The sequence below is a fragment of the Setaria italica genome, chromosome VIII (assembly GCF_000263155.2).
Source record: "Setaria italica strain Yugu1 chromosome VIII, Setaria_italica_v2.0, whole genome shotgun sequence".
Lineage (NCBI taxonomy): Eukaryota > Viridiplantae > Streptophyta > Magnoliopsida > Poales > Poaceae > Setaria > Setaria italica.
Window position 1 is genome coordinate 29,680,181 of NC_028457.1, and position 14,418 is coordinate 29,694,598.

At 45.7% G+C, this 14,418-nt stretch overlaps 1 pseudogene; it reads left to right on the forward strand.

The window, feature by feature from the left end:
• Positions 1-8,302: 8,302 nt before the first annotated feature.
• Positions 8,303-12,015, forward strand: LOC101775085 (annotated as a pseudogene).
• Positions 12,016-14,418: the final 2,403 nt, after the last annotated feature.

Consider the following 14,418-nt stretch of genomic DNA (forward strand, 5'->3'; position numbering starts at 1 on the left):
TGGCCTGCTGGTCACATTCACAGCAGGTTCCTGTTCCTGTCTACACAGGCGGATGGCATGATCAGGAGACTGTTGATTGTTCCGAAACTCCCGGAGTAGTGATGATGCTGAAACTGAAAAATGCACACCGACTCGACGTGAACCGCAACTTGTTGTAGGATCTCTCCTTTGAGTGTGTTATGTTACCTAGTCAAATATCATAATTCTTCCTCTGATAAGGTAGCCAACTTCGCCAATGCTTTGAGTGTGTTATGTTCTCGTAGCCAGATTGATGGCTGGTAATGGCGAGTGAATGAAACGCATGAATGGGTGACATTATTTACAACATACGGATTGAGCAAATGATAAGTCAAGATGTGATTAACCGATAGATTAAAGATGCTCATAAATCAAATTTAGAAGCTTGAAGAATTCACCGTGAGCATGATCGATTAATCATGACTAGACTGATGTACCAGGTTGCTCATGAATTGAATTTAACACTTTGGAAAGGCAGTCTTAGAACATCACTACGGAAACGCGGAGGCTCCTGACGGCGTGAAGCGGACCGACAGGAGCCCAGTAGGCAAAGCTCGAAGGCCCCCGCACCGCACCAAGTCGTCCTACTGAATAAAAGAAAAAACGTGATGGAGCTGAGAAATTGTAATCGTGGATGCAGATCTGTAAAGGATTATATATTTTTTTAGCCTTGTTGGACAATCGTGGTTTTACCGTCAGGAATTGGTCTTCATGGACAGTCCTTAGGACGGCCGTCAGGAACTGCCGTCACGAAAGGATTCCTGTTGTCCAACCGACAGGAGGACCTTTCCTGACGGTTTTCGGCCGTCAGGAATTTCCTGCTCTCTGGTAGTAGTGCATTAGCAGCAAAAACTGGTTACAACTCATTCGTTTTGCTTCTCTATTGCCTATACATAGTGCACTTATCAGTCTCAGCCTCCCATGTCTACCAGTCTCGACGAATGTTGTTTAGTTGCCCTGCTCGACAAATATTCCATATCATATTATGATATAATCCCGCGCCAGTTTCCTCTAACATCACAGAGATTTAGCATCATGCATGGCTCACCCTCAACTGTTTGACTAGAGTGCCATACTAGTTCTCATCTTTCAAAAACTTGTGCCATTCCAACCCCAGGAAACAGATTGAGGCTGCTAATAAGCCGAACAAACCAAAGGTAAACGTGAAGTTGGGTGTTGCCAGCACCGTATTTTAACCTATTACGAGCCAGGCAGAAATCATCTTAGGGCCGTGAGCTGTTCATTCTTCGTGCATGAACCACTCACAACAAATCTCAGCGCCATTGGCGCAAACATCTTGATGAGGAGGCTCTCATTCTTTCCCACTTCCGTGATCAAGACTAGACTTCATCAGTTTAGAGCACCGCGTGTTTTTAGGGAAAAAAAAAAGTTTACCTTGGCGGGGACCAGGCCAGACGATTGCGCATAACTGGAAGACGGGTGGTGCTGCGAAAACTGTGAGCGAGCGGGTAAGAGCGCGGAGGGGCGGAAAGTTGGCACGGAGCTATCCGAATTATTCACTTTATTAATAAAAAGAATATTTGAATTATCTGATATCCATATTCGCAACAATGTAAATATGAATATCCGCATCCGTATTAATGTGGCAGCTAAAGTAGATACATCTGAATTCGTTTCTTATATGCGAATTCGAATTCATATTCGAAATAATTGTGGATATGGATGGATATCCGATATTATATATATTCATTTAGAATAAACACCTCTCTAAACCACTCTATAAATATATATATTATTTTGATTTAGTTTGAAACTGATATATTTATTGATCAGATGATCGGAACTATAGTTTGCAATTAAGGAGAAAGTTGCTAAGCACGGCCAGCCCTAGGTGGGGCTATGTACGCATACATGAGTCTGTGGCGCCGACCAGACAAATCACACGAAAAAAACTAACCTATTACAAAAGCACAAGTCACTTAAGATAGGAGCAAAATGTTTTAAATAGGAATAGTGGTAACAGAGAATGTTACAATGGCAATGATGGTTATTATTTAAACAACACAAAACATCTCGTTGATTTTAAAATCTCATCAATCTTTCATACCCTAATTAAAGAAAACTATATGTTCCTTGATTTTCCAATACAAATTATATATATATATATATATAATTTTCCTTGATTTTCCAATACTAATTAACACAAATAGAGTGTTAGAAATAATCTCGCGACCCATCTCGAGGCTACTTGAAACTGCTTTGTATGTCTGCGCTCGAAGCTCTCCAACATCTCAATGATAAAACTGTGCATTGCCACATTGTGGACTATCAAACAAACATCGAGGGGTTAGATGATATTCGTATTTATAGGCATGCAACATCTATACGAAGGATATAGCAATTTTCAGTGAGCAACCAAAATAATGTTGGGCAACTGAAACATTCTCTCATTCTGTTTTCGCTTCGACATGCTTTTGGTACTACACTTCATACTGAGCTTATGTTCATCCTTTTCTAGTTACACGGTTGGCTTCACGCAAGGTATTAAATGCCGTTTAGCGGGACGGTAGCGGATTAGTGCCGGTCTAGTGGATTGCGGATAGCGGGTGCTATTGCGGGCGCTAAGTCAAAATAACGGAATTCAAAAAATAGTCACAATTTTAAAGCATATATGAATATTACCGTCAAGTTTTCTTTAAAAAAGTTAAAATTTTAAGTTGGCCATTACATTTAATGGTAATAATCACAAATAAATATATATAATTAAGATGTATGGATATATATTAACAATACATTCTCATATATAAAATGTTCATTTCTCATCCCATAATTTTTCATCATTACTTAAATAATTATTTTAAACATTTTTATTACCATTTGATTCATATTCACATGTCACTTGAATCATAAATGTAGCGAATAACGGCCTAACACGAACGATAGCTGCCGCAATAGCGGGCAATAGTAGCCGCTAAGTCCAAACATGCTATCTTGGATCTGCTACCTTAGAGTGTGTTTGGATGGAGGGATGGGACAGGATGGGATGGGACGGTCCCAATTTTACATGTGTTTGATTGGAGAGACATGGGGATGGGGACGGCATCAAAATGGCATATTCCATAAAAAAGTGGGATGGATCGGTCCCTCAAAAAAGCTCAGACCGATCCATCCCACCCGCACGGCGTTAGCGCGCCGTCTCACGCGAGTTGGGGCCTTGGGCGGCGGCGCGAGCGGGCCGTGGCTGGGCGGCGGCGGTGGCCTTGGGGCGGCGGCGGAGTGGGCCGTGGCAGGGGCGGCGGCAGAGCAGGCCATGGCCACGGCCGGGTGGCATGCGGCAGAGGCGGAGCATGCCACGACCGTGGCGTCAGCGGTGGAGAAGGCCGGCTCGGGGGCGGCGCCGTCGTGGGGAGGAAATAGGCGGCGCCCGCAAAGGGAGGAGGAGGCTGGTGGGGTGAGCAGCCATGGGAGCTTCGCGCACCGGAGTTGGAGGCGGACGGCTCGGGGGCGGCACCGGCGGAGGAGGGAGGGGGCGGCGCCGGCAGGATAGAGGAAGGCCGGCGGGTTGGAGGAAGGTGGTGCTTGGAGGTGGGGGTCGGGAGGAAGAAGATGGGACGAAGAAGAAGATAGTGGATGACATATGGGGCCTGCAATTTTTAGATCAATGACAATTGGGACCCACAGTTAACGGCACGCAAACACCATCCATCTTGTCCTCGGCTGTCCCTCTAACCAAACATAAAACTAGGGACGTCCCCGTCCCTCCAACCAAACATCAGGTAGGATCATTCCATCCCCGAAAACGGGAATGATCCTGTCCCGTCCTCGCCGTTTCTCCATCCAAACACACCCTTATAACGGTAGTGGTAGTGGTAGGGTACCACTGCCACTATAGCTAGCGGTCGCTACGAATGTTATTTAGTACCTTGGCTTCACGAGATTTTGATAATTAACTAGGTTGTGCTCGTCATTATCACTGATGATAAAAACCACTTTATCTAGTTGTTTTATGAGACTTAGAAACTTCTTCACAGTTCAAACCAACATTATTCAGCAATTCATGTGTTGCTGGAATTGTCAAAGAAAACTGCACCTTTTGTGTTAGTCACTGAAAGGTGGGGCACACCGCACGCTACCAGTCGCCTCTCCTGTTTATCCTCATCGCTTCGCCCCAAGACAACTACTGCCGCCGCCGCCGCGGCACCAAGGACGCGGCCGCGAGGGCGGACCGCCGCCGGTGGATGCTCTGTCCATCTGCCGTCTGAAAGCTGATGGGGGAGCCTTCTGAGAGGGGCTCACAAGCAGCCGCATCTCACCGTTCTTGGCGAAGATGGGGGCGCCTTCGACGGTGAGCACCTGAATCTGTGAACCGCCGTTTTCCACTGCAATTTACATCTCTTCCTCCCTGTAAAACTACTCCTTTCTGCGATGTCAAGATCGTGGTTCCTAAACGATATTTTCTGCTCTGAAGACCACAGAAACAGAGTGATATCTGTGCCACACCATGTTTATAAGAATATACGGCCAACTATAAGATTAGTGCCCTCCTTTCGAAGAAAAGATCCGTGGTCTCCAAAGTAAGATTAGTGCCTGCAATCAAAAGGGTCAAAGATAATGAGGACAACGATTAGGGAAGGAAAGAGATGGACCCAGCATAAAAAACCTGCTGGTGCTGCAATTGCATTACAAGGTTGTGAAATCTTATATCTTCAATTTTTGCACCTAAAACATGAGGCTAGCTTAAGTTTAAGAGTGTCAGAACCCCTTTGAGCAGATCCTGGCCGCCCCTGTTTCCCACCAATCGGTGAAACGGACTCGAATTCCTATTTATGAGAATGCAAACTTACGCACCTCCGTACGAATCCCTTTCTCAGATGGTACAAATTCACACCAACACAGAAATATAGAATATCAACAGAGTAACAATATCATAAATATCAAGTACAATACTTCGGCACATGCCGGTACAAGTCCATCAGGATTGAATCATGAAAGGTAAAAAATCTATACAGGATAACATAAGCTATGGCGAACACCATCTCCAGAGGCGACTTGAGCGAGGGACCATCCCTAGTCTTCCCATCCATTGTTGTCGAAGTCGTAGTCGGGTTCCGATCATGAAAAGCCACCATGTACCCGAGAAGCGGGTAGGCCATGTCAACTCCTAATAGCAGCAAGCTAAGAAAATGAGGGAATAATACTATATGCATGGATCAACCTATATATGGTTGTAGAGGTATATGCAGCAGCAGCAGCAATCAAGGATGCATCAAAGCAATACCATCTTCGATGTCAACACCTCTCAACAAGGAAGTCGTCACAGGTAACCAAATCCTTTACCCGAGAATGCAGCACCCAAACACTCTAGGCGATGTCAGATCTCTCTTCCCTCACATCTTAACGGCAAATGCCTGCCTATCTCAAAAAAGGGAGGAATAAGAATATTATAAGTTTAGTTAGGAGTAGCGGTAGTCAACATCACTGTCCATAACTAGTGGACACGAACTATAGCTATCTGTTTATACACTCTGCAGAGGTTGTACAACTGTACCCGCATGGATGGAGTCTGAACGGTAGCAATCCGTCCAAACCCCACCTAATAGCCGAAGCCCTAGTAAGTGGATAGCACTCTCCTGTTTCCTCGAGTCTACAACCATCCTCAATTGCAGGGCATACCGTTACCAGTTGAGAACCTCAAAGCTGTGAAACTTACCCGTGCCAAGGTGCAGTCTGGTCAGAGCAGGGCAACACCTCGAACTTCATACACTGATCCTCCAATCCATCTACAGGCTGAGCACTATCCACCACTAGTCTCGGACTGAACCCGACCCATAACAAGGCAAATGCTATGTACGGAAATAAATTAATCGGCATTACATCTAGGCAAAAACTCCAAGAAAGACAAATTTAGAAGATGCAAATAATATCAAACTAGCTACAAATAGTACAAACAGTATGGGCTTGATTTGACGAATTTAATGCAACTGGTTTCATATTTTTTAGAGTTCAAATGAATTAGTTATGAAATTTTAAAGATTAAATGATTTATTTAATTATTTAATTAATTTCGGAAAAATATTAATAAGGGTGGCACCTGTCATCTTTTGGTTGCGCCACGTGGCAGCACAAAGGGTACCATGTGTCGGCTGCATTAGAGTTGACCCGGTCAACGGTTAGCGCGGACGCGGTCAATGGTCAATGTTGACTGGTCAACGATGAACTGGGCTCCACCGATCAGCCAGTGGGCCCCACTGGTCAGCCGGTGGGCTCCACTGGCAGTGGGCCCCCAGAGTGGCCCAACCCTTTGACACGTCATCGCCACGTGGCTCCACGTGGCGTCCACATGGCCAACCTATTCTGCGTGCCACTGCCACGTGGCGCACACGTGGCCGCACAGGGTTAGCCCGTGATCGGGTGTGCTGGCCGGATCCCGTGCGCCACACACGTGTGGCTGAGTGTGTGGCCAGCGCATGACGGGTTGCAGGCGGCGTGATGCAACAGCACGGTAGGGCAACGACGCATGACGAGGATGCGGCTCGGCCAAAGGCAAAACCTTTGGCCGCGGCAAGGTAGGCGCGAGGCGGCTGCGCGTGCGCGGCGCAGGGGAACTCCTTGCCCGCGGGACGCCCATGGATGCGTGTGGGTTCCGGCGCCCTGGACCCGCGACGTCCATGGTGACGGCGAGCGACGGTTATGGCTTGAAGGCTGGTCAAGCAGAGCAACGACGGTAGCGGCACGAAGGCTGGACAGAACGCCAAGAGGAAGGAAGGAGAGGCGACGGCGCTCACGATGAGGATAGAAAGAAGAGGCAGCCGGCGCTAGCGAAGACTCGCGGTGCGGCGGCAACAGCTCCCGGCTCCTCCTTGGGCGCGTCGGCGACGAGCAGCTCCTCCTCTAAGCGCGACGCACGGCTCCTCCTCCAAGCACGACGCACAACTCCTCCTCCAAGCGCGGCGCACGGCTCCTCCTCAGGCGCGACCTCCTTTTCCTCCTCTCTTCTTCTCTCCTCCTCTTCTCCTCTTCCCCTCTCTTCTACCCGGTTGGTGGTGGCAGCTAGGGGGGGAACCGCGAATGGATTGGGATGGCGAGGAGAGGCTGCTGGCCGGGGCTAGGGCAGCGGGGCAGTGCACCAAGGGCAGCGCGCCGTCGATCCTCATTGGGCGCACCCAGGCATGGCTTGGCGGCCATCTAGCAGCTCGGCGCTAAGGTTTGCGGCATGGGGTGAGGCTAAGGTGGGCACGTGGCAAAAGGCTGCAGAAGGCTCCGGAAGGCTATTTATAGCCCATGCTAGAAGGCTCTAGAAGAGGGAGGGGGGTGTCACGGGCGCACACAGTTGTGGTAGTGTGCCAGCGCGGCGAGCTCGCCTCGTCGCCCCTGCACGCGCCGCGTGTGAGATGTACGATGCGAGGAGGAAGAAGGGAACAGGGCCATTGGCTGACGGGCGGGTCCGGTACGTCAGCGAGAGAAGAGAGGGGGAGCGACGACGTTGGCGGCCTGGTGGGCTGGCTGGGCGCCGGCCCAAGCGATGGGGCTAGGCGGACGGCAGGCGGGCCAGGCTGGTTGGGCCAGTTCGGCTTGCTTGGCTGCATGCGGTTGGGGGTGGTTAGAGTGGGCTAGACCAGTTCGGCTTCGGGCTAGCTTGGGTAGGGTAGATGTTAGGTTAGATTTTGTTTTTATTTATATTTAGTTTGAATTTTGAATTAGATTCAAAATTCAAACACACTTATTTTTTAATCCAACAAAATCCAAAAGGAGCCAAATCAAACTAGCACAAAAAGTTCTGAAATTAAATTGAGATTTAATTTATTAGGGAATTTCTAGAAGAGAGTAGAATTTGTCTTCCATTTTCAAGTGAGCGCATAATTCAAACAAATTTTTCTAAATTTCACTCAATTTAATATTTCAAATTTTGGAATATTACAAGAGGTTAGAAAGAAGATGGTGTTTTTTTTTCCAATGGGGAATGCGCCATTAAATTTCCAGCTCCTGCCAAAGACTGCCTCGCGGCTAGAGCCTAGATGACAGGGAGACAGATGACGTGTTTCTAGTGGGAGAAAGCACCTTTTCCCGTCAACCACGACAAAGTGGAAGTCAGTTCCACACGTCATTACTGTCCCAACTTGCATCCATAGCAAAAGAACATTGACCAAAGACTAAAGGACCCTTCTATCAAGGCTACGCTTTGGTGGCGCCCGCATGCCGGAAGACTTAGAAACCCGCCCGCTACGCTTTATTGGCCAAACTCTGGAGGCTAGATGAAGACGACCTGTTGACCACTGATGTCTCAACCCTGATTTAGAAACTGGTATATAAATACACATCTACCTTCTCTTCCTGCAGGATCAATAGTATCTAGGAAGGCAAGTGTGCTCTTGTAGGCTGTAGCCCCACATTTTCATCGATGCAGGAAGCGATGACATTGTTCTTCTTCTCTTTGTTCTTCTTCTGTTCCCATGCTCTGGTGTCTCTAGGGAGCAGCAATGCCACCGGTGATGAGCTCGCGCTACTCTCATTTAAGTCCATGCTGTCGACCCCGTCCAAGGTCTCGCTGGCATCATGGAACATGTCCAGTCACTTCTGCAGCTGGCAAGGAGTCGTTTGCGGTCGTCGGCATCCTGATAGGGTTGTCTCGCTGCACTTGAGCTCCTTCGACCTCTCGGGGCGCATCTCACCGTTCTTGGGAAACCTGTCATTTCTCCAGAAGGTTGAACTTGGCAACAACCAGCTTGTTGGGCATATACCGCCTGAGCTCGGTCGTCTCAGCAAGCTTCAGGAGCTGAATTTGAGCACAAATTTTCTCCAAGGAAGCATTCCTGTAGCCATGGGAGGTTGCACCAACCTCATGGTGCTTGATCTGAGCAACAACCAACTGCAAGGTGAGATCCCATCCGTGATAGGTGCCAGCATGAAAAATCTTGTCCAGCTTTACCTTCGAAAGAATCTTTTGACGGGAGTGATTCCCCAATCTCTTGCTGAGTTGTCATCGATTGAATTATTGTTTTTATCCCACAACAATTTAGATGGTGAGATACCATCTGCTTTGGGCAACCTCACAAACCTCTTGTCTATTCGTTTTTCTTACAACATGCTTTCAGGAGCTATCCCTTCATCTTTGGGTATGCTGCCAAATTTATCTGTGCTCAGCGTAGGCTTTAACAATTTAACTGGACCAATACCCACTTCTATTTGGAACATTTCATCATTGACAGTGCTTTTTGTCTCACGAAATATGCTAAATGGAGCCATACCTCCTAATGCGTTCGATAATCTTCCCAATCTCCAGATGTTATACATGGAGCACAACCACTTCCATGGCCATATCCCTGCCTCACTGGCTAATGCTTCCAATCTGTTCACGATTTTCCTTGGTGCAAATCCTTTTAGTGGCATTGTTCCCAAAGAGGTTGGGGAGTTAAGAAATCTTAATCTACTGATGCTCTCGCATACTCTAGTTGGAGCCAAGGAACCCAAAGATTGGGAATTCATAACTGCATTAACAAATTGCTCCCAGCTCGAGGTTTTAACACTTGGTTTTGGTGGGTTCACTGGAACCCTTCCTGATTCACTTTCCAATCTTTCCACTTCGCTAAAATATCTCATCCTCTCAGAAAATGCAATTTCCGGAAGCATACCCAAAGATATTGGTAATCTTTTCAACTTGCAGATTCTGGAATTTGATCATAACAACTTCACAGGAACTATTCCTTCATCATTCAGTAGGCTTACAGACTTGCAAGTTTTGACCCTATATGGAAACAAGTTTAGTGGGCCAATTCCATCCACCATCGGAAATCTTACAGAACTAAATTCTTTATACCTGGGTGCCAATGGCTTCAGTGGTGGGATACCAAACACACTGGGAAACCTGAAAAAACTGTTGAAATTAGATCTTTCAAGAAATAATTTTACAGGCTCAATACCAAATGCATAGTTCAACATCCCCACACTCTCAACAGTTTTTGATCTATCATATAATAACTTGGAGGGAGCTATACCACAAGAAATCGGGAACTTAAAAAATCTTGTACAATTCCATGCAGAGTTCAACAAACTATCAGGTCAGAGTCCTTCCACCCTAGGCGACTGTCAACTTCTGCAGAGTCTCTATTTGCAAAATAATTTCTTGAGTGGCAATATTCCGTCACTCTTGGGTCAGTTGAAAGGTCTTGAAAATCTTGACCTCTCGAGCAACAATTTATCTGGCCAGATACCCAAATTCTTAGGAGACATAAGAATGCTCTATTATCTGAACGTTTCATTCAATAGTTTTATTGGAGAAGTGCCATCTACTGGCGTTTTTGCAAATTCCTCTGGAGTTTCAGTCCAAGGCAATGGCAGACTTTGCGGGGGCATACCTGATCTACATTTGCCTCTTTGTTCATTACAACTACCAAAGAAAAAACATAAACTTCTGGCGGTACCTATTGTTATTTCTATTGCTGCAACATTGGCCATCCTTTCGTCGCTCTATATTCTTCTAACCTGGCGCAGGAGAAGCAAAACAAAAACTCCTTCAACAATGTTCATGCCAGGCCACCCATTTATCTCTTATTCACAGTTGGTAAAAGCAACAGATAGTTTCTCGCCTACCAATTTGCTGGGTTCTGGACCATTTGGGTCTGTGTACAAAGGAGAGCTAGATGATCCAGATGGTGAAAGTAGAAATCTTGTGGCTGTGAAGGTACTAAAGCTTCAAACTCCTGGTGCACTCAAGAGTTTCATAGCTGAATGTGAAGCACTGCGAAACATGAGACACCGGAATCTTGTCAAGATAGTTACAGCTTGTGCAAGTATTGATTCAAGAGGAAACGACTTCAAAGCAATTGTCTATGACTTTATGCCAAATGGGAGTTTAGAAGGTTGGCTACATCCTGATGCAAATGATGAGCAGACAGAGCAAAGGTACTTAGATCTCGCAGAAAGAGTGACCATACTACTAGATGTGGCTTATGCATTGGATTACCTTCATTCTGATGGCCCAGTTCCTGTTATACATTGTGATCTTAAGTCAAGTAATGTGCTCTTGGATGCTGATATGGTTGCCCATGTTGGAGACTTTGGACTTGCCAAGATTATTGTTGATGGAAACTTAATTGTCCAACAGTCAGTGAGCTCGATGGGGTTCAGAGGGACAATTGGTTATGCTGCCCCAGGTTAGCACAATATTTTCTTCATTTCCATGTTTATGACTCTGTGTTATTTGTCTTTATTATTCTTTACTTCACTACCAAATAAAGCATGTTTGTGAAGTAACTTTGATGATTTCGAGAAGCTAAACCTTGCACACTTATGTTATGCAAACATTTAATTTTTCTGTATATTACAACTGTAACATAATTTTGCAACTTTGCACATTCTAAAGATATCTAATATTGTCCAAACATTTAATGGAATAGAGTATGGTGCTGGGAACGTGGTGTCAACAAATGGAGACATCTACAGTTATGGAATTCTTGTGTTAGAAATGGTAACTGGTAGGAGGCCCACAGATAGCACCTTCAGAGAGGGATTAAGCCTCCGTGAATATGTTGAGCTGGCCCTGCATAATGGAACGATGGACGTCATTGACACGCGCCTTTCTTTTAGCCTCAAGAATGAACTTCAGGGTGCGGGTGAGGGTAATTCTTCGCACAAAAGAAAGACTGATTGCCTGACTGCTCTACTTTGGATTGTCGTGCTCTGAGGAATTTCCATCCAGTAGGATGCCAACTGGAGACATCATCAAGGAGCTGCTTGTCATCAAAGGATCTATCTTGTAGGGAATGCAGAACATGAAGATGGAAAATCACTAACTGTATGTGCCGATGTGTCCATGGATATTTTTGATCCACTTTTAGATGCTTCAAGCTGATTCCTGCCGCGGCTAGAATTCTTGGATAATAGTAGGTTCATCAATGTGTCCAGTTTATGGCGATGGTTTCATCGTCCTTTATGTTATACAAGTGTGATACTTTCTGCTATTGCTCGCTGGAGTGGCAGCAGTTCAAATAATCTGTACTCTACAACGGATGGAAAAGCAATCGTAGACTTTGCTTTTGATTACTTCCTTGCATGCTTTTCATTATTATTGTTGATCCGCTATTAAGCTGAGAATTTTGTAAAAACTTGGCTGTGTGTGGTCGCAGAGGCCGAAGACTATTCCTTTTTTCTAAAAAAATTGAGTACCCTTTTAATGTTGTATCAAGATTGTTGGATAAAAGTTGGTGATCATCTCTGACAAGATGACCCCATGCATGCCTTCACTCTTCAACAATGAACAAAACAACTGCATTACTCTATCTTTTCTAAATGCATGGTTTTATGGCACTTGTTTTTGGAGGCTAATCTCTAGGTTCTAGGGAGGTAGACCTATTATTTTAACTTTTACAAGACCAGTAGGCCCATTATTTTCACTTCTACAAGATCAGCTAGGTTGTTTTAGTGTCAGTGAAATTTCACTTTTACAAGATCAGCTAGATTATTTTACTGAGAAAGGAATTGCTCAGTGAAATTTCTAAGCTGCACCACAGGTTCCTAACTATTTTTTAATAGGTGTTCATACATGCAACAGTTTTCATGATACCGTTCCTCATCCATACAACCGTTTTACACTGAGTACCCTTAAGGTTACTGACATATATAACACGGCGAAACAGCAAGAGTAGGCAACGTTCAAGTTCAAAGCATACCTGTAAAAAAAAATGTTTACCTTAAACTACGCATTCTTTTAAGCAAGTTCCACACTTTAAACTACAAATAAAACGAGTTGTTTATATCAACCAAATATAGTTTAGTCTAACCACAACACACACACACACGTTTTAAAACTACACTTTATTTTTGCCTCGAGGAAAGCAAGTTTTACTCACTGAAACGTGGGTCAGAGTGCCACACTACCTCTGTTCTAGTATTCCGCTTCCTCGTCCTGCCTTGGCCCCAACAAACTCGCCACAGCAGCCGCCGCGGCGATGGCGCCGCAAACTCCGCTGGCCGCCGCCGTCTGCTGCCTAGAAGCAGCTGTTGGGGGAGCATCCGGGAAGGAGGCCATGGGCCGCCGGATCTCGCGGTTCACGGTAAAAGACGATGGCATCGACGGTGAGCATACAGACTGCGAGCCACTGCCTTACTGCATTTTATTTTGCTCATCTTCCAATTGCCTGAATCATTTTGTGCTCTGAAGATCACTGTTCATTCTGCATCAAAATGATTTCTTTTGATCTTTTGCGCCTCTACATTTTGGACGCCGGTAGCAGGATTCGTGACCAACTAATCGCGAGATGTTGAAAGTAATGTTAGTGCAGACCAATTAGTACAACGATTAAATGATGCTTGGTAGAGGAAAGAACAGATCTGAAATCTTTATAGTAAGATTTCGTCACAGGCCACCATGAAGTTGTGTTGTGGTGGACCAAGGATTCGCCGATGCACACCGCTGCGGTGTACCGGCAATGCTGGGCACGACGGGCCGCCAGCACCTTTGACGCAGCACGATGTGGTTGACCTGGACGTCGATGCCCTAGCCCACCATGTCGCTCTCCCCGGCCTGCTCTCTTTTTTTTCCTTTCCGATGGATTCTAAGATGATTTTGCGTGTGTGCTATTGATCTCCTCCGCCTGCAACAGTTTATTCGCGCTTCTTCCCAACACGTGCGCTTGGGCTCCTCGTGCAATGCGGTGTAACTTGTGCGGGCGCCAGAAACATCCTGGTGCCAAATGTTCATCATGTAATTGACGCCTCTCAGTTTTAGGTCTGTTTTTCTCTTGAACTCTGAAAATCCACCTGTAACCTTACGCCTCTCAGGCTGTAAGGTAGTTTGGCTTTCCAAAAGGCCCAATGAAATTTCTGGTGGGCCCCCCGCGTCAACGTAGGTCCACCCCTGACAAGACCTTATGTGCAGGCCTTTGACTAGTCCTGGCACGGATGTTAAACGTGCCGGTGTGTGCCCTCGTCAGCTTTAGGACCACCACGGATGGGCCTTCCATTTCGGTGCCAACTGGGACGGCACGGATAAGCCGGTACGGACGGATGAGACCCTAGGGACGATCGGTTATGCTAAATGAAGTACTATATGTTTTCTGTTTTCTTTTTTTTATTATTTCTGTAGTGTCTAGTTCTTCAAAAAATAATGCATGCAGCTAGAAAAGTTGCAGAATTATTTGAAGCAACCTTGTGTTTTTCTGACCTGATGTTATGACTTATCCTTACATTGTCGATTTTAATTGTTCCGATTTTATTTGTTTTAATCTGCGATCCAACAGAACATGGTGCTGGAAACATGGTATCAATGCAGGGAGATGCTTACAGCTATGGAATTCTTGTGCTTGAAACAGTCTCCGCGAAGAAGCCCACTGTTAGTGTAATATTCCAAAAATTTGTAATATTTATTTATATGAAATTTTCAAAAAATTTAAACTTTTTTGTTTGAATTGTGTGCTTGTTTGAAAATGTTAGTCAAATTCTCTT